Here is a 19,362-nt window from a genome sequence, read left to right as displayed (position 1 = left end):
CTGGAATGCACTGCCTGGGAGGGTAGTGGAGGCGGGTTGCCTCACGTCCTTTAAAAAGTACCTGGATGAGCACTTGGCACGTCATAACATTCAAGGCTATGGGCCAAGTGCTGGTAAATGGGATTAGGTAGGTAGGTCAGGTGTTTCTCACATGTCGGTGCAGACTCGATGGGCCAAAGGACCTCTTCTGCACTGTGTGATTCCGTGATTCTGTGATTGAGTTTTGGGTGAGCTTTTGGCTCAGGATTTCCTCGGCTTGTGTTTTCTCTCTGCCTCTGATTGGCGCATGCTTTCAAAGGGAGTTTTTTGTTTGGTTGAGCCAGGTGTAGTGATCCTGGGCAAGCTTTTCTCAGGAACTGCGGGTTGACATCAAAGTGTCTAAGTGAAGCCTTGAGGTGCCTCCTTTGACTGCCATCCCAGACTCAAAGCTCTCCAAAGTAGATTCGCTTTAGTGAGTGAACGTCAGGCATTCTAGTCACTGTACATGAACAGTCCAACTAAGCTGTGACTCTCCCGACAGGATGTACAGGCTGGAGTAGATCAAAGAGCTGAAAGCCCAAGACCTTCTTCTTGGCCTGCCTGTCCCTTGTGGAAAAATTTATGCAGAGAAACACCTTTGACCACAAGTCCATCAGGCAGTGGTCGGCATGTAACGTCTTAGAGGCCCTGAGGGAAAAGAGAGGGTGGATCCTGTGGGATGGTTCCCCGAGCAGACTGTCAAAGTCATTTGGCAGAATGCCTCATCGTCAACAAGCACCAAAACGTAGCTTGGCTGGTGGTGAGAAAGGCCCTCCCTGTCAGATCCTTCCTACACGACAGGAGTCTCACCCCCTCGGCACGTTGCCCTCGAGGTGGCTGTGGTGGGGAAGAGACTGTTGTTCACCTCCTTGTGGATTGTGCCTTTGCAAAGAAGGTCTGGAGAGAGATGCAGTGGTTGCTGTCGAGGTTCATCCCGAGCAGTTCTGTGACACAGGACTCTGTGCTCTACGGGTTGTTCCCAGGGACACACACCGAGACAAACATCAACTGCAGCTGGAGGATCATCAACTCGGTGAAAGACGCTCTTTGGTCTGCCTGAAACTTGTTGGTCTTCCAGCGCAAAGAGTTGTCCCCGACCGAGTGTTGCAGACTGGGACATTCCAAAGTCCAGAACTACATGCTGAGGGACGCACTAAAGCTTCGGGCAGCTGCCGCAAAGGCACAATGAGGAAGGGTCGCTGCCTAAGACCTTTCTGCCACAGCGCACCGAGGGACTGGGAACTATTTAAATCCCCTCGGGCTGTACAGCTCAAAATGAATGTCTGCAAATGATTGTAATATTCATTGTTTGTACTGATGCACCTCGTGATACATGTTGTAAAAGTTGAACCTGATTGTACCTTTGTAATGGTGATTTTGAAATGGTTTGGAATGTGGTTGAAGATATTTTATGAATAAAGTATATTTTTGCAAAAAAAAAGGGGTGGGCGTGGACAGTTTGCGGCTGACGCAGGATGATGGACGCGGATCTCAGCCAATCGGGTGCCCACTCGGCCCGACGTCTCCGCCAATAGGACGGCCGGGAAGGCGGGAACTTGTAGCTGGCCGTTGAGCTGAATGAGGGCGCGCGGAGCTTTTCGTCCGTTTTGGCGTCTGGCAAACACCGAGCGGCCGGCGCGGCGTTCAACTGGACCGGGAATATAATAAACAAACAAACCAAAAAAATCACCCTCACTGTCGGCAGGTAAGCCCTTGCGGGATGGCGTTTGACAAATCATGAGGCGAAATTGCCTTCTTTTCTTCAAGGGGCTCAAAATAAAGCGCAAATGACCCCCCCATTTTTACGCTGGCGCATTTTGCGCCAGTTGTTGTTGTTGTTGACCCCCCCCCATCCCTGGACATGTCCCGTTTCCTTCAATCGCACGTTTCTTTTTAAAACGGGGGTTTTAAAAAAAAATCAACGAGGTGAATTACTTCAAAATCAGCTTTTTTTTTTAAAAAGGTGAAATCCCTCAGCCTCGGCCTGTGGAAATGTTCGGCGAAGGTGGAACTTTATTAATTCTACACCAGTCGCCCGTGCAGAGCTGCCAACTGCTCCAAGTCTGTCACTCCCAGCTTTCTTCCAGTGGGAAATAAAGTGTAAAATGTCGGCTGCTTTTGCCTTGAAAAGTACACACACCCCTCTGTAAATGGAGTTTGTATTTGTTGACAGCTCCCCTGTCAACATGAGAGAGCTGCGAAGAGTGATGTTCAGGGGTACTGAGCCAGGGTAGAGTTACCTAAAGGGTAAGTTATTCCTGTCCAAAGGGGTCTCAGAGAGAGAGAGAGAGAGACAGCCACACTCATGGAAAGTTAGCTCTGTGACCTGAGCAGGCTTTGCACTGGGAGCAAAATATTTGCATTTCATCCAGAGCTTTCCACTGCCTCAGGATGTCCCAAAGAGCCTCGCAGCCAACAGAAGCATGTTTGTGGTGGAGCCACCGTTGTGGATGCAGCAAAGGTGGCAGCCACATTTGCCCACGGCTGGATCCCAAGCACGGCACCCCGGCCGTGACCAGGGAATCTTTCTTTTCTCAGTGAGGTTGGTCGAGTGGCCCGGACGCCGGGAAGAACGCCCAAGCTCCGAAGAAGAGTTCGTACGGACTCGTACGAAGCGTTAACTCTGTTTCTCTCTCCACAGATGCTGCCAGACCTGCTGAGTTTTTCCAGCGTTTTTTTTCCGTTTTATTTCAGGACTCCCAGGTTCTTTGAAATAGTGCCCATCCAGCTGAGAGATTAGGTGGGACTACAATTTAAGGCCTCATCCAGAAGAAACCAACTGGACCAACCTGAGCTCTGGAATTTTCTCCCGAAACATCTTAATTTCTTTCTACCTCTTTCTCCTCCTTGAAGATGCCTCCATAAAACTGGTCTTGTTTGAATATGTTTTTAAGTGGCTCAGTATCAAATTTTGCTTTATAAAGCTCCTCGCAAGCAACTTGGGACATTAAAGGTGCCATATAAATGCAAGTTGTTATTGTCTGTTGCTTGTTTTTTTAAATCCATATGAGTGAATTTTGGCTAATATGTTGCAGTTTGTCACTCCTTTTGATTATCAAAGCACTTACTGCTATTTCCCTGATGTTGACAGCTCTGAAGTTGACTGTTGTATTTACTACACTAGATACCAGCTGCCATAATTACACTAAGGTCCATGAAATTATCATGATTTACATGGTTATGTCTTGAACTGTTTTCTGTCAGGACATCGGATTCTCACTGCTTATACATTTCGAGAACCTGGAAGTGTTCAATTTAAAATTTCCACGTGTCCTTGCTTGTGGCAAATTCTTTGTTTCGAAGTACAATTGGGAAAAAATGGCATTTAGTTAGTCGGCCTGAAGATTGGTGTTTCTCCAGCAGCAGAGACTGGTAATTGAAAATCATGAAGAGGATAGCAGTTCTTGAATTTTGCTGATCAATGCACTGAACCCACTGTTTGCACACTTGAAGTCAGCATGTTTCTGAATGGTCGAAAATGACAGCTAAGGACTATTTCAAAATTAAGTTAATTTTGTTGTTAACATATCCAAACATGGCCCATGTTGCAATTTGTTTGCAGTTGTATGTCCTCTGAATGAATCAGCGCAAGTTATAAAAGAAAAAAGCATTTGCATTTTGGCTGTTGCTTTGGACCCTGTAAATTAATCTATTAAGCTATCACTTTTGTATGCACTTTTTTCTTGATCCCCTTTTAAGCTTTTTTTGCACTTTATCCATCTCTTCTGTTGTCATGTTCCCTTTCATTTTTTTCACCTTGTGTGTGCTGTCCCCAAAAACCCCTTATCACAACCATTTAGTTGTCCTGGACCTTCCTACTCACTGCTGCCATGTCAAGCTTGACTCTGTCTTAGATAAGCCTGCAGCTTCCTGCTGTAATCTGTTTTGGCATGCTATGAAGGGCCCATTGAGATACTTGTCACTGCCCCCCAATGAGCAGCAACCCAAACAGCCCCATCTTACTCTCTCTCTGACTCTACTCTACATAGCCACTGGGGGCTAATTTTGCCAATCTCCTCCCTGTCCAACTCATCCCTTCCAGTGCTGACGCGGCCAGTGGATGAGTTATCATTGCCCCCTCCCAATCTCCCTCCAGAGTGTGCAGACATTTGTGAACAATGCTCTTGCCATCTATGAGCTTATTGTGGATGTTTGGATCGACGTCATGGCCTTGGTAGAAACCTGGCTGAGGAGTGATGGCAGCTTTTCTGTCAGTGAAGCGTTTCTGCCAGGCTATGTCTTCCTCCACATGCCTTGCACAAACTGTCAATGTGTCAGTGTGGCTCTGAGCCCCAAATCACCCTTGGTCTGTCTTATGACACAGCAGTTGATAAAGCTGAGTTATTTAAAAATCCCAGAGGGAAACTTTAGACGTCTGTCATAACCTATATTTTCATTTGGTATGTTTTGAAATGCAACTCTGAATTCAGGCATAACACCAATAGTTCTCGAGAGGTTTTTATATCAAATCACATGAGACATTTATTAATTTACACAAGTTAAATATTTACACATGGCTACAAATTACTACTGTCATAACTTTTACCAGATTCTCAAACTAATCTCCACTAAGGTAACAGCAACCCATAGACTTTAAGCAGATGCCAGGCAAAACATTTTCACTTTACAAATTCAAAATGAGGTTCCTTTCACTTTGGTCCCTGTGCAGGCTTACAGCTGCTTTGATGTTACATGCCTCTGCCCTGCACTCACAAAACTGCTGTCTATTATACCCAGCACATCTCTTAGAATGTAAATTCTCATTTTATCACCAGCCCCTTTGAAATCCACTTCTTCGAACAATAAAACCCCTTTCTTAATACCAATTTTATTAATAATAAATCACTGGAGACACGGAGGGTCCCAGAGGACTGGGAAATCGCTAATGTAATCCCCCTGTTTAAGAAGAGAGTGAGGCAAAAGACGGGAAATTACAGTCCGATTAGCCTAACCTCGGTCGTTTGGTAAGATTTTAGAGTCCATTATTAAGGATGAGATTTCAGAATATTTGGAAGTGCATGGTAAAGTAGGGCAAAGTCAGCATGGTTTCATCATGCCTGACAAATCTGTTATAATTCTTTGAAGAGATAACAAGTAGGTTAGACAAAGGAGAGCCAATGGATGTTATCTACCTGGACTTCCAGAAGGCCTTTGACAAGGTGTCGCACAGGAGGCTGCTCAGTAACATAAGAGCCCATGGTGTTAGAGGCAAGGTACTAGCATGGATAGAAGATTGGCTATCTGGCAGGAGGCAGAGAGTGGGGATAAGGGGATCCTTCTCAGGATGGCGGCCGGTGACTAGTGGAGTTCCACAGGGGTCAGTGTTGGGACCACAACTTTTCACTTTATACATTAATGATCTAGATGAAGGAACTGAGGGCATGCTGGCTAAGTTTGCAGATGATACAAAGATAGGTGGAGGGACAGGTAGTATTGAGGAGGCGGGGAGGCTGCAGAAGGATTTGGACAGGAGAACGGGCAAAGAAGTGGCAGATGGAATACAACGTGGGGAAGTGCTTGGTCTCTTCTAGCTAGGTGCCAGATTTCACTCCCCTTCCTGAATGCTCTCTTCAACAAAATGCAAATCCATTCCACCTTACTGTTCACATCTCATATACAATAAAGCACCCTGACTAGCTGGCTTTAATCCAATTAAGACACACCCACAGACTAAACCTCTATTTAAAAAACAATAATTTCCAATAGCATTTTATACATTAATAGCTTCATAACAGTCTGTCCCTACACTTCTGGCACTTTTTCCTCATTTGAGCATCTCACTGAGCACCACCCTTCTCACTTGCCATTTCAAATTCTTGTTCTCTGTCTCCCACTAAAGTATCCTAAACATTTTCTCACCCAGGTAACTTCACTGCTTTCCTCTCTCAGCCTTTGCACTGAGCAAACTCTCATCCTTGGTGATATCAACCCCCATCTCAATTCATCATGCTGTCTCCTGGAGTTCACTGGCCTCTGACCCTCTCATTGTCTCTCCCTCCATACAAATTACCTAACCCATGTACAGGGCCATCGTCCTGACTTTGCCATTCACATCATCTTGCTTCTTCCATTATGTCAATCATAGGTAAGGTGCGGAGAGTGGTGGGGACTTCAGTTTAAAAAGGACGCGGAGAGTGGCGGGGACTTCAGTTTATGAAGGGCGCAGTTGGGGAAAAAGAGAAAAAAAGCAACTGTGACGTCACAGGAAGCTACTAAGTTGATTAGTCGGTAAGTGCTCAGCCTAAGGGACAGTGTGTGAGAAACCAGCTTAGGACAGGCGAGTTAAGGTAGATCTATAAATAAAAAGAACTAAAACTTTAAAATAAAAAAAACAAAATTTGAAAACTTTAAAATTAAAATCAAACTATAAAGATAAAAAAAAGCAATAAAAATAAAGTAATTTAAACAAGCATCTAAAACACATAGTACTGTGTAGTTAAGCATATAACCTTTAGTTGTCAGTAGTACTTGCATTCAATAAACACAATAGGCAGAATATTGGTGTCGGTGTGTGGAGGTGTGCCCGACACACCGACGTGTAAAGTGACACGAGATGACGTCGGGCATGCGTACCGATGTCATTGCGTGTCATTCCAGTGTTGTTCAGCGGGCGTGTGCCAGAGGCAACTGCGCGCCCGCAGTACTGTCAACGGCCTATTAAGGCCATTAAAAAAGTAATTTACCTTATTAACAACACTGCCCGTCCAATCTTAATGTTGGGCAGGCGAAGAGCCCAAATGGCCTTCGCGTTTTTCAGGAAACCTCATCCACGGGTGGGATGAGGTTCCCTGAAGGTTTTATAAAATAATTAAATAAAATTTGCAAAATTCACAAACCTGTCCCAGCTTATGTGATATTGTCACATGAGGGCACATGTTTAAATAATTTTTTACATTATTTATAAAAAAGTTTTAATATCAACTTAGTCTGCCTGAGGCAGCTCCGTGCCTCAGGGAGATTGCTGTGTGCACAGGCCCCGAATTTCCCTTCTTCCCCCCCGCCCGTTCAGGTAGCGTTGAGTGCTACTGGCCACGCGTTATGTTCAGTGGGTCTTAATTGGCTTGTCTGCGTAAAATGGCGGCGCACAGCCGATTGCAGGTGGCGATCGGCCCCGCTCCCGAACAGCCCACCCGCTGAAGGAAAGATTTACCCCAGTAAATTGTAGCATACATAAGTAATTGAAGTAAATTAACTAAATAACAAGTTAGAATGGCAGGTGTTATGTTGCAGCTGTGAGATGTGGGTGCTTTTGGATGTCAAGGCGGTCTGCAGGAAGTGTAAGCAGCTTGAAGAATTCTGGATCAGGATTATTGATCTGGAAACCAAAATGCAGACACTGCGCAACATAAGGGAGGGGGAGAAATACATGGATACTTTATTCCAGAAGACAGTCACACTTCTTAGAGTAGGGTCATCTGTTTTGGTCAGCAGTGAGAGACAGGAGGATGTGACTGTCAGTGAGGCAAGTAACGGGACAGAGCAGATAGTAGGGAAGGAGCCAATTTGCAATTGTCAAATAGGTTTGAGGTGCTCACAACCTGTGTGGATGAAAACGAAGTCTGCAAGGTGGATGAGCTGGCTGGCCACGGCACTATGGTACAGGAAGCTGTTCAAGTGGGGGGAGCAAAAAGGCATGTAGTGGTAGTAGGGGATAGTATAGTGAGGGGGATTGACACTGTTCTCTGCAGCAAAGAGTGAGAGTCCAGATGGCTATGTTGCCTGCCCGGTGCCAGGGTTTGGGACATCTGCTCAGGGCTGGGGAGGAGCTTGCAGTGGTGGGGGGATGGTCCAGTTGCCGTGGTCCATGTAGGTACCAATGACATAGGTAGAACTAGGAAAGAGGCTCTGCAAAGTCAGTATGAGGAGCTAGGTACCAAATTAAGAAGCAGAGCCTCAAAAGTAGTAATCTCTGGATTATTACCTGAGCCACGTGCAAATTGGCATAGGGCAAATAGGATTAGAGAGATGAATGTGTGGCTCAAAGACTGGTGTGTGAGAAGCGGGTTCCGGTTTGTTAGGCACTGGCATCAGTACTGGGGAAAGTGGGGGCTGTACCATTGGGATGGTTTACACCTGAACCATGCTGGGATGAGTGTTCTCGCAAATCACATAACTAGGGAAGTAGAAAGGGCTTTAAACTAAACAAGGGAAGTGAGGGATCAAGCTTGGGGAGAGGTAGCAATTCAAGGTGTAGAGTCAAGACAGGAGAACAAAGTAATAACGTGAGAAATGAGGGTCAGAGAATGGCAGGAAGGGACAGAGAGAAAAAACCTAAGAACACTTCAACAGTCAAGACTAGATGTTACAAAGGTAACAAAAAGACAAAACTGAAGGCTCTCTTTCTGAATGCACGTAGCATTCATAACAAAGTAAATGAATTGATGGCTCACATTGAAGTAAATAAATATAACCTGATAGCAATTACGGAGACGTGGCTGCAGGACAACAATGATTGGGTCCTTAATATTGAAGGGTACATGATATTCAGTAAGAATAGGAAGCTAGGTAAAGGTGGAGGAGTAACACTGTTAATCAAAGAGGGCATTGGTGCAATAGTTAGAGATGACCTTAGCTCGGGAGATCAGGATGTAGAATCGCTTTGGGTGGCGATGAGGAATAGTAGAGGATAATAGTCATTAGTGGGAGTGGTCTACAGGCCCCCTAACAGTAGCCACAGTGTAGGACAAAGCATTCAAGAGAAAATATTGTGTGTGTGAGATAAAGGGATGGCAATAATCATGGGTGGTTTTAATCTACACATAAACTGGCAGTAGTAGCCTGGATAGGAGTTCTGAGAATGCTTTCGAGATTGGTTCCAGAACAAAGTAGGTTATACTAGATTTGGTATTGTGTAATGTGACAGGATTAACTCATGACCTTAGAGTAAAGGCACACCTCGGTAGCAGTGACCACAATACGATTGAATTTTACATCCAGTTTTAAAGGGAAAAGAGCAAGTCTTAAGACTAGTATCTTAAACTTGAATAAGAGCAACTATGTGGGGATGAAAGCTGAGCTAGCTGAAGTGAACTGGGAAACTAGGCTGGAGGATAGATCAATAGAGAAGCAATGGCAGACATTTAAGGGGATATTTCAGAGTATTCAGAATAAGTACATTTCTACTATAATTAAAAATTCTAAGGGGAGAACCCACCATCAATGGTTAACTAGAGATGTTAAGGAAAGCTTCGAACTTAAGGAAGAAGCATACAACTCTGCAAAGATGAGTGGCAGGATAGATGATTGGACAGAATATAAAGAACTGCAGAGAATGACTAAAAGGTTAATCAGGAGAAAGAAATTAGAGTACGAGCAGAAGCTAGCTCGAAATGTAAAAACAGATACGAGTTTCTACAGCTATTTAAAAAGGATAAGAGTAAGTTAAATGAGTGTTGTTCCTCTAGAGAGTGACAGTGGGGAGTCAATAGTAGATATTGAGGAAATGGTGGAAGAAATGAACAAATATTTTGCTTCTGTGTTCACTATAGAGGATACAAAAAACATTCCAGTAATTGCTTCAAATCAGGAGGTGAACAGGAGAAAGGAACTTGGTGAAATTGAAATCACAAGGGAAACAGTACTGAACAAATTGATGGAGCTGCATCTCCGGGTTCCGATGGACTACGTCCTGGGGTCTTAAAAGAGGTGGCTAATGAGGTAGTTGATGCGTTGGTGTTAATTTTCCAAAATTCGCTAGTTTGTGTCTGGAAAGGTTCCATCAGATTTGAAAATAGCAAATATAACCCCAATATTCAAGAAGAAGGGAGGGAGGCAGAAAACAGGAAACTATAGGCCAGTTAGCTTGACGTCTGTCATGGGGACATTATTAGAATCGATCATTAAGGAGGTTATAGCTGGGCACTTAGAGCTCAAAGCAATTGGGGAGAGTCAGCATGGTTTTGTAAAAGGAAAATCATGTTTAACCAATTTATTGGAGTTTTTTAAGGAGTAACATCCGCAGTGGATAAAGGGGAGCCTGTCCTTGGATTTCCAGAAGGCGTTTGAAAAGGTGCCCCATCAAAGATTATTATGGAAAATAAAAACACATGGTGTAGAGGGTAGCATATTAGCATGGATAGAAGATTAGCTGGCTGGCAGAAAGCAGAGATTATGCATAAATGGGTCTTTTCTGATTGGCAGGTTGTGACAAGTCCCACAGGGGTCTGTACTGGGGCCTCAACGTTTTGCAATTTACATCAATGACTTAGATGAGGGGAGTGAATACATGGTAGCTAAATTTGCAGATGACACAAAGATAGGTAGGAAAGTATGTTGTGAAGTGGACATGAGGTTGCAGATGGATATAGATAGGTTGAGTGAGTGGGCAAAGATCTGGCAAATGGAGTTTTATGTGAGAAAATGTGAAGTTGTTCACTTTGGCAGGAAGAACAAAAAAGCAGAGTATTACTAAAATGGAGAACGGCTGCATAATTCTGAGGTGCAGAGGGATCGAGATGTTCTAGTACGTGAGTCACAAAAAGTTAGTATTCAGGTACAGCAAGGAATAAAGAAGGCTAATGGAATGCTACCCTTTATTACGAGAGGGATTGAACATAAAAGTAAGGATGTTATGCTTCAGCTATGCAGGGCATTGTTGAGATAGCACCTCGAATACTGTGTGCAGCTTTGGTCTCCTTAATTAAAAGAGGATGTAAATGCATTGGAGGCGGTTCAAATGCGGTTTACTAGATTGATACTTGGAATAAGTGGGTTGTCTTATGAGGAAAGGTTGGACAGTCTGGGCTTGTTTCTTCTGGAGTTTAGAAGACTGAGGGATAGTTTGATTGAAGTATACAAGATCCTGAATGGCCTTGACAAGGTGGACATCGAAAGGATGTTTCCTTTTGTGGGTGAATCCAGAACTAGGGGGCACTGTTTTAAAATTAGTGGTTGCCCTTTTAGGACAGACATGAGGAGAAATATTTTCTTTGAGGGTTGTGCGACTTTGGAACTCTCTGCCTCAGAAGTTGGTGGAGGTGGGGTCAGTGAATATTTTTAAGGCAGAGGTAGATAGATTCTTGTTTGACAAGAGAATCAAAGGTTATCGGGGTTAGATGGGAATGTGGAAATTGAAACACAAGAAGATCAGCCATGATCTTATTGAATGGCAGAGCAAGCTTGAGGGACTGAATGGTCTATTCCTGTTCCTATTTCTTATGTTATGTTCTAATCACTGCCTTGTGCCTTCATCCATGTCTCACTTCCTTCTCCTCACTCTTCTTCCTTCTATGTCTGTCCCAAGAAAAAACTCCTTCCTAATTTGCTACCAACTGTACTTCCAAAATTCCAACTGTCTAGCTTTTGGCCCTCCGTTCACCATAAAATTTATACACCTGCTGATCCGATTTACCCCATTGTGATATACATAATTGATGCCCTAGCCCTGGCGAGAAAACCATTACTGCCTCTCACCCAGGCCAATATCCCATTATGACTTTCACTTCTGCTTCCTGAAGTCTTAAGGACGCAGACATGAATGTATGTGGGGACACTTTATCTTCCAGTGTGTGGATATTGTTAACCCTTCTTTGCAATGTCAGTAATCAGAGGGTGCAGATTTAAGATAATTTGCAAAGAACCAGGGCAATATGAAATGTCTTCTGACACAGTGATTATTTATGATCCGAAATGCACTGTCTGAATGGGTAGTGAAAGCAATTTAAATTGTAACTTTTCAAAAGGAATTGGAGATATTTATGAAAAGGCAAAACAGGGCTCTGGGGCAAGATTGGGAATGTGGAATTTATCAGGTAAATCTTTCAAAGAGCTGGCATAGGATTATTGGGCTGGAAGATTCTATGATTCTTTGTAAAGAGTTTCTGGATGGATCAATTAAAATGGACCAAATGATCTTTCTCATCTCTAATTATTTTGTAATGTAGTTCCCATATTTTTCACAATATTTCAAATGCAGACAACCAAGTGCATAAATCTTTCAAAATGAACAGGAATGCTAATGCTTACCACAATGTCTTCATGCTTGAATTTAAATTTCACTTACAGACAGCGTAGGATGAAGATAAGTATGATAATGCTGTAAACGAAGGGGTTCTGGCGGCTTTATAAACTCTAGGAGTGGATTTTGGGCAATTAATGCAGTTATTTAAACTACACTGAAGGTTGAATAATCCTTGTATGTGTGTAATATTCACTAATTTGCTGTTAATTTGCAGAATCTATATTGTAGGGATCAGCACTCTTAAATCTGGTTAAGAGAAGTAGCTGGAATGTGTGGTCATGAAACAAATCAATTTGGGGGAACAAAGAATGCGAGTGTTAATTTGAGAGAAACATTTGAGAGGTATGATGTACAGGTCCGAATAAGATACAAAAAATCAACTGGGCATAATTTGAGGGGAAACTGAAATGGAGGCGTGTAATGAGTTGTTGATGGGAGGAATGAATTTAGCTTCAGCCGACATGTGGAAGAGGATGACTTTTGGGAATGACTCTGCAATCTTATTGCATGCAAGGTATAATATTACCTTGCAGTTGAAGTGAAATAAGTTTCAATATTATCAAATTGCGTGGTGCAGTATTACCTTGTGACTAAGGATGTGATTTGATGAAATATATGAACTGTCACTGCTCACCATGATGCATGTCAACTTGGAAGTGGGAAATTAAAAAAAATAAATACAACACTTTAATTGATTGAAATGACTTGATTTTTATTCCTTTCCAATTCTCTGACATTATTCTCCTCTAAAGGTGGAGGAGATTTTACCTCAATTTGATTTCGTTCTCATTTGATTTCAACGTATGTATACATGGAGCAGGAGTTAGAGATAAGAATAAAAACACTTGCATTTATATAGTGTCCTTCATGACCATAGAGCATCCCAAGGTGCTTTACAACCAAAGAAGTCCTTTTGAAATGATGTGCTGTGATGGATAATGTTTAGTGAAGCAACTGTGTTTGAGGATTTCCCTTTCCCTAACTTGGAGCTCCAGAAACTGATTGTGAAGCCCTGACCATCACGCTAGCTGACATCAAGTGACGCTTGACTTGAGCAAAGGTGAATGCTTGAGCTTTGTACTCTTTGGAGAACCCAGTAGTTGATACAGGTTGGAGCAACAAAAGATCGGCACTGCCAGCTGCAGTGATAATATTGGTAGTTTGGATTGGGTCACTCCGCTGGCACCTCTGCAGGTAAAGCAAGGGCAGGAGATGAAGAATGACATGTTTGGCCACAGTCAGTTACAGTGTGTAAAAGCAGACAGCATAAGCATACCAGCACTTGGATTTGGAGAGAGTCAGGCACTGTTACGATTTACAAAGGCGGTTGCTGGAAACCTGAAATACAAGCAGAACACGTTTGAAATACTTCACAGGTCAGGCAGCATCTGTGGAGAGAGAAACAGAGTTAACATTTCACATTGGTGACCACTCACCTGAACTGGTAAATTTTACACATCTAACAGGCTTTAAGTAGGTGCAGAGGCATGGAAAGGCTGGGGTTGTGGGGGAGAAAAGAATCAAAGATGGTCTGTGATTAAGTGAAGACAGGAGTGATTAAAGGACAAAAGGGATGATGGTGCAATGCAAAAGAGGGTGGTGATGGGACAAATGAAGAATCAAGAGATGGGTTGAGAGCACAACAATAAAATCAGCACATGCTGTCTGAAAAAATTGGCAAAGTGCTTATGGTCTGAAAATTGTTGAACTTGATATTGAGTCAAGGAGGTTGTAAAGCAACATGTCCAACTGACGGCTACATTGCAGTCCCCGAGGCCTCCGACCTCAGCTCATCAAACTTACTGGACATTCAACTGAATGAGATTTGAAAAGTGCTGAAAAGCTAATCAGCCAATCACCCTGCACTTTGTGCTGATAGGCCTACTATCAGTTCATGCAAACTGCGAGAGACTGAGGGAGAGAGAGAGTGAGAGTGTGTGTGTGGGTGGAGGGGTCAGAGAGAGAATGGGCGGGGGAAGGAGGGAGAGAGAGCGCGCATGAGCGGGGAGAGGGGGAACACGAGGTGGGAGAGAGGACACACGTGAGCGATGGGGGAGAGATCGTGTGTGCATACGTGCATGTGGGGAGGGAGAGAGCACGTTCGCGCGAGGTTGGAGGGAGCCGGTGCGCGCGAGGAAGAGAGCATGCGCGTGAGGTGGGTGAGAGAGAGAGAGCGCGTGTGCGCGTGAGGTGGGGGAGAGGGAGAGGGTGGGCGCGAGGTGGGAGAGAGGGGAGCGTGGGCGCGAGGTGGGAGAGAGGGGGAGGGCGGGCGCGAGTCGGGAGAGATAGGGAGAGGGCGCGCGCGCACGCGAGGCGAGAGAGAGAGGGAGAGGGCGCGCGCGCACGCGAGGTGAGAGAGAGGAGAGGGCGCGCGCGCACGCAAGGTGAGAGAGAGAGTGAGAGGGCGCCGCGCGAGGTGAGAGAGAGAGTGAGAGGGCGCGCGCGCACGCGAGGTGAGAGAGAGAGTGAGAGGGCGCGCGCGCACGCGAGGTGAGAGAGAGAGAGTGAGAGGGCGCGCGCGCACGCGAGGTGAGAGAGAGAGAGTGAGAGGGCGCGCGCGCACGCGAGGTGAGAGAGAGAGAGGGCGCGCGCGCACGCGAGGTGGGAGAGAGAGAGGGCGCGCGCGCACGCGAGGTGAGAGAGAGAGTGAGAGGGCGCGCGCGCACGCGAGGTGAGAGAGAGAGTGCGAGGGCGCGCGCGCACGCGAGGTGAGAGAGAGAGTGAGAGGGCGCGCGCGCACGCGAGGTGAGAGAGAGAGTGAGAGGGCGCGCGCGCACGCGGTGAGAGAGAGAGGGAGAGGCGCGCGCGCGCACGCGAGGTGAGAGAGAGAGGAGAGGGCGCGCGCGCACGCGAGGTGAGAGAGAGAGAGGAGGAGGGCGCGCGCGCACGCGAGGTGAGAGAGAGAGGGAGAGGGCGCGCGCGCGCGCACGCGAGGTGAGAGAGAGAGGGGAGAGGGCGCGCGCGAGGCGGGAGAGAGAGGGAGCGGGCGCGCGGGCAAGTGGTGAGAGAGAGGCATAGGGCGCGCGGGCGAGAGGGAGATGGAGTGCAGGTGAGTGGGAGAATAGGGAGAGGGAGCGCAGGCGAGTGGGGGAGAAGGCAGAGGGAACGCGGGCGAGTGGGGTGGAGAGGCAGAGGGGGCGCGGGAGAGTGGGGAGAGAGGGAGAGTGGGAGAGTGCAGAGAGAGGGAGCGGAGCGAGTGGGGAGAGGGAGAGGGCGTGTGGGGAAAGGGGGAGAGGGGGCGAGTGGGGAGAGGGAGAGGGTCGCGGGCGAGTGGGGAGAGGGAGAGGGCGCGCGCGAGTGGGGAGAGAGGGAGAGGGCGCGCGGGCGAGAGGGGGATGGAGTGCAGGCGAGTGGGAGGATAGGCAGAGGGAACGCGGGCGAGTGGGGTGGAGAGGCAGAGGTAGCGCGGGCGAGTGGGAAGAGAGGGAGGGGGGCGCGGGCGAGTGTGGAGAGAGGGAGAGGGGGCGCGCGAGGTGGGAGAGAGGGAGAGGGCGCGGGCGAGTGGGGAGAGAGGAAGGGGTGTCGCGGGCGAGTGGGGAGAGAGGGAGAGGTGGCGCGCGAGGTGGGAGAGAGGGAGCGCGCGCGCGCGCGAGGTGGGGGAGATGGGGAGGGAGAGGGAGTGCACGAGGTGGGAGAGGTGTGGAGGGAGAGGGCGCGCGCGAGGTGGGAGAGAGTGAGAGCGTGCGCGCGCCGAGGTGGGAGAGAGTGAGAGCGTGCGCGCGATGGTGGGAGAGAGTGAGAGCGTGCGCGCGATGTGGGAGAGAGGGAGAGGGGGTGCGCGAGGTGGGAGAGAGGGAGAATGGGCGCGCGATGTGGGAAAGAGGGAGAGGGGGTGTGCGAGGTGGGAGAGAGGGAGAAGTGTCGCGGGCGAGTGGGGGAGAGGGAGAGGGCGCGCGCGAGGTGGGAGAGAGGGAGAGGGGGCGCGCGAAGTGGGAGAGAGGGAGAGGGTGCACGCTAGGTGGGAGAGAGGGAGAGGGTGCGCGTTGGTGGGAGGGGAGAGGGGCTGCGCGATGTGGGAGTGAGGGAGAGGGGGGTGCGCGAGGTGGGAGAGAGGGAGAAGGCACGTGGGAGAGAGGGAGCGTGAGTGAGTTGGGGGTGAGGGAGAGGGGAGCGCGGGCGTGTGGGGTGAGAGGGAGAGGGGGCGCGGGCGAGTGGGGTGAGAGGGCAGAGGGAGCACGGGCGAGTGGCGTGGAGAGGCACAGTTAGCGCGGGCGAGTGGGAAGAGAGGAAGAGGGAGCGCGGGAGAGTGAGGAGAGAGGGAGAGGCGGAGAGTGCAGAGAGAGGGAGAGGAGCGAGTGGGGAGAGGGAGAGGGGGCGAGTGCGGAGAGGGAGAGGGCGGGTGGGGAAAGGGGTCGCGGGCGAGTGGGGAGAGAGGGAGAGGTGTCGCGGGCGAGTGGGGAGAGAGGGAGAGGTGTCGCGGGCGAGTGGGGAGAGAGGGAGAGGGCGCGCGCAAGTGGGGAGAGAGGGAGAGGGCGCGCGCGAGGTGGGAGAGAGGGAGAGGGCGCGCGCGAGGTGGGAGAGAGTGAGAGCGTGCGCAGGCCAGTGGGGAGACAGTGAGGTCGCGTGCAAGGTGGGAGAGAGGGAGAGGGCGCGCTGTCGAGTGGGGAGAGAGAGAGGTTTCGCGGTAGAGTGGGGAGAGAGGGAGAGGTGTCGCGGGCGAGTGGGGAGAGAGGGAGAGGTGTCGCGGGCGAGTGGGGAGAGAGGGAGAGGGCGCGCGAGCTGGGAGAGAGGGCGAGGGTGCGCGCAAGGTGGGAGAGAGGGAGAGGGGGCACACGAGGTGGGAGAGAGGGAGAGGGGCACACGAGGTGGGAGAGAGGGAGAGGTGTGCGGGCGAGTGTGGAGAGAGGGAGAGGTGTCGCGGGCGGAGTGGGCAGAGAGGGAGAGGTGTCGAGGGCGAGTGGGGAGAGTGAGAGGGGGCGCGCGAGTGGGGAGAGAGGGAGAGGGGGCGCGCGAGGTGGAGAGAGGGAGAGGGGGCGCGCGAGGTGGGAGAGAAGGAGAGGGAGCGCACGAGGGTGGGAGAGAGAGGGAGAGGTGTCGGAGAGAGAGGGAGAGGTGTCGCGGGCGAGTGGGGAGAGAGGGAGAGGTGTCGCGGGCGAGTGGGGAGAGAGGGAGAGGTGTCGCGGGCGAGTGGGGAGAGAGGGAGGGGGCGCGCGCGAGTGGGGAAAGTGAGAGGGTGCGCGCGAGGTGGGAGAGAGGGAGAAGACGCACGTGAGGTGGGAGAGAGAGGGAGAGGTGTCGCGGGCGAGTGGGGAGAGAGGGAGAGGGTCGCGGGCGAGTGGGGAGAGAGGGAGAGGGCGCGCGCGAGGTGGGAGAGAGGGAGAGGGCGCGCGCGAGGTGGGAGAGAGGGAGAGGGCGCGCGCGAGGTGGGATAGAGTGAGAGCGTGCGCAGGCCAGTGGGGAGACAGTGAGGTCGCGTACAAGGTGGGAGAGAGGGAGAGGGCGCGCTGTCGAGTGGGGAGAGAGAGAGGTTTCGCGGACGAGTGAGGAGAGATGGAGAGGGCACGGGCGAGGTGGGAGAGGGAGTGTGAGAGGGCGCGCGCGCGATTGGGCAGAGACAGGGGGCGTGTGCGAGGTGGGAGAGGGAGAGGGCGCGAGCGAGGTGGGCGACGGAGAGGGAGCGCGGACGAGTGGGGAGAGAGTGAGAGGGAGCGCGGGTGAGTGGGGAGAGAGTGAGAGGGAGCGCGGGCGAGTGGGGGAGAGGGCAGAGGGAACATGGGTGAGTGGGGAGAGAGGGAGAGGGAGAGGGAGCGCGGGTGAATGGGGTGAGAGGGAGAGGGAGCACGAGCGAGTGGGGAGAGAGGGAGACGGAGCGCGGGCGAGTGGGGAGAGACGGAGAGGGAGCGCTGGCGAGTGGGGAGAGAGGGAGAGGGAGCGCGGGCGAGTGGGGAGAGAGGGAGAGGGAGAGGAAGTGCTGGCGAGTGTGGAGAGAGGGAGAGGGCGCGTGCGTGAGGTGGGAGCGAGGGAGAGGGCGCGCTCGAGATGGGAGCGAGAGGGACAGGGCGCGCGCGAGGTGGGAGCGAGAGGGAGAGGGCGCGCACGAGGTGGGAGCGTGAGGGAGAGGGCGCGCGCGGGTTGGGTGAGAGTGGGAGGCGGGCGCGCGGGCGAGTGGTGAGAGAGAGAGAGCATGCGCGGGAGAGTGGTGAGAGAGAGGGAGAGGGCGCGCGGGCGAGTGGTGAGAGAGAGGGAGAGCACGCGCGGGAGAGTGGTGAGAGTGAGGGAGAGGGCGCACGGGCGAGGGGGATGGAGTGCAGGCGAGTGGGGAGGATAGGGAGAGGGAGCGCGGGCGAGTGGGGGAGAGGGCAGAGGGAACGCGGGCGAGTGGGGTGGAGAGGCAGAGGTAGCGCGGGCGAGTGGGAAGAGAGGGAGAGGGGGCGCGGGTGAGTGGGGAGAGAGAGGGAGATGGCGCGCGGGCGTGTGGTGAGAGAGAGAGGGTTAGGGCGCGCGGGCGAGTGGGGTGAGAGTGAGGGACAGGGTGCGCGCGAGGTGGGAGAGAGAGAGGGAGAGGGGCGCACGCGAGGTGGGGAGAGAGGGAGAGGGGGTGCGTGAGGTGGGAGAGAGGGGAGAAGCGGCGCACGAGGTGGGAGGGAGAGGGAGAGTGCGCGCGCGAGGTGGGAGAGAGAGGGAGAGGTGTCGCGGGCGAGTGGGGAGAGAGGGAGAGGGCGCGCGCGAGGTGGGAGAGAGGGAGAGCGTGCGCAGGCCAGTGGGGAGACAGTGAGGTCGCGTGAAAGGTGGGAGAGAGGGAGAGGGCGTGCTGTCGAGTGGGGAGAGAGAGAGGTTTCGCGGACGAGTGAGGAGAGAGGGAGAGGGCACGGGCAAGGTGGGAGAGGGAGAGGGAGAGTGAGAGGGCGCGCGCGCGAGTGGGCAGAGAGAGGGGGCGTATGTGAGGTGGGAGAGGGAGAGGGCGCGAGCGAGTTGGGCGACAGGGAGAGGGCGCGCGAGAGATGGGAGAGAGGGAGAGGGGCGCGCGGGTGAGTGGGGAGTTAGGGACGGGGTGCACGGGCGAGTGGGGAGAGAGTGAGAGGGAGCGCGGGTGAGAGGGAGATGGAGTGCAGGTGAGTGGGAGGATAGGGAGAGGCAGCGCGGGCGAGTGGGCAGAGAGAGGGGGCGTGTGCAAGGTGGGAGAGGGAGAGGGCACGAGCGAGGTGGGCGACAGGGAGAGGGCGCACGCGAGGTGGGATAGAGAGGGAGAGGGCGCGCGGGCGAGTGATGAGAGAGAGGCAGAGGGCGCACGGGCGAGTAGAGAGGCAGAAGGAGCGCGCGAGGTGGGAGAGAGAGGAGAGGCAGCCGCGGGCGAGTGGGCAGAGAGAGGGGGCGTGTGCAAGGTGGGAGAGGGAGAGGGCACGAGCGAGGTGGGCGACAGGGAGAGGGCGCACGCGAGGTGGGAT

General features: G+C 51.0%; 1 protein-coding gene across 1 annotated transcript in view; it reads left to right on the top strand.

Annotated features, from left to right (window-relative positions):
* Positions 1-1,556: 1,556 nt before the first annotated feature.
* Positions 1,557-19,362, top strand: part of pebp4 (phosphatidylethanolamine binding protein 4) — a 447,588-nt gene continuing 429,782 nt past the window's right edge. The window contains exon 1 of the mRNA XM_078565426.1: positions 1,557-1,723. The gene's annotated coding sequence lies outside the window, so the exon portion shown is untranslated. The remainder of the gene's footprint in view (positions 1,724-19,362) is intronic.

Source organism: Cetorhinus maximus, chromosome 20 (genome assembly GCF_964194155.1).
Source record: "Cetorhinus maximus chromosome 20, sCetMax3.hap1.1, whole genome shotgun sequence".
Lineage (NCBI taxonomy): Eukaryota > Metazoa > Chordata > Chondrichthyes > Lamniformes > Cetorhinidae > Cetorhinus > Cetorhinus maximus.
This window is presented reverse-complemented; position numbering and strand designations above follow the sequence as displayed.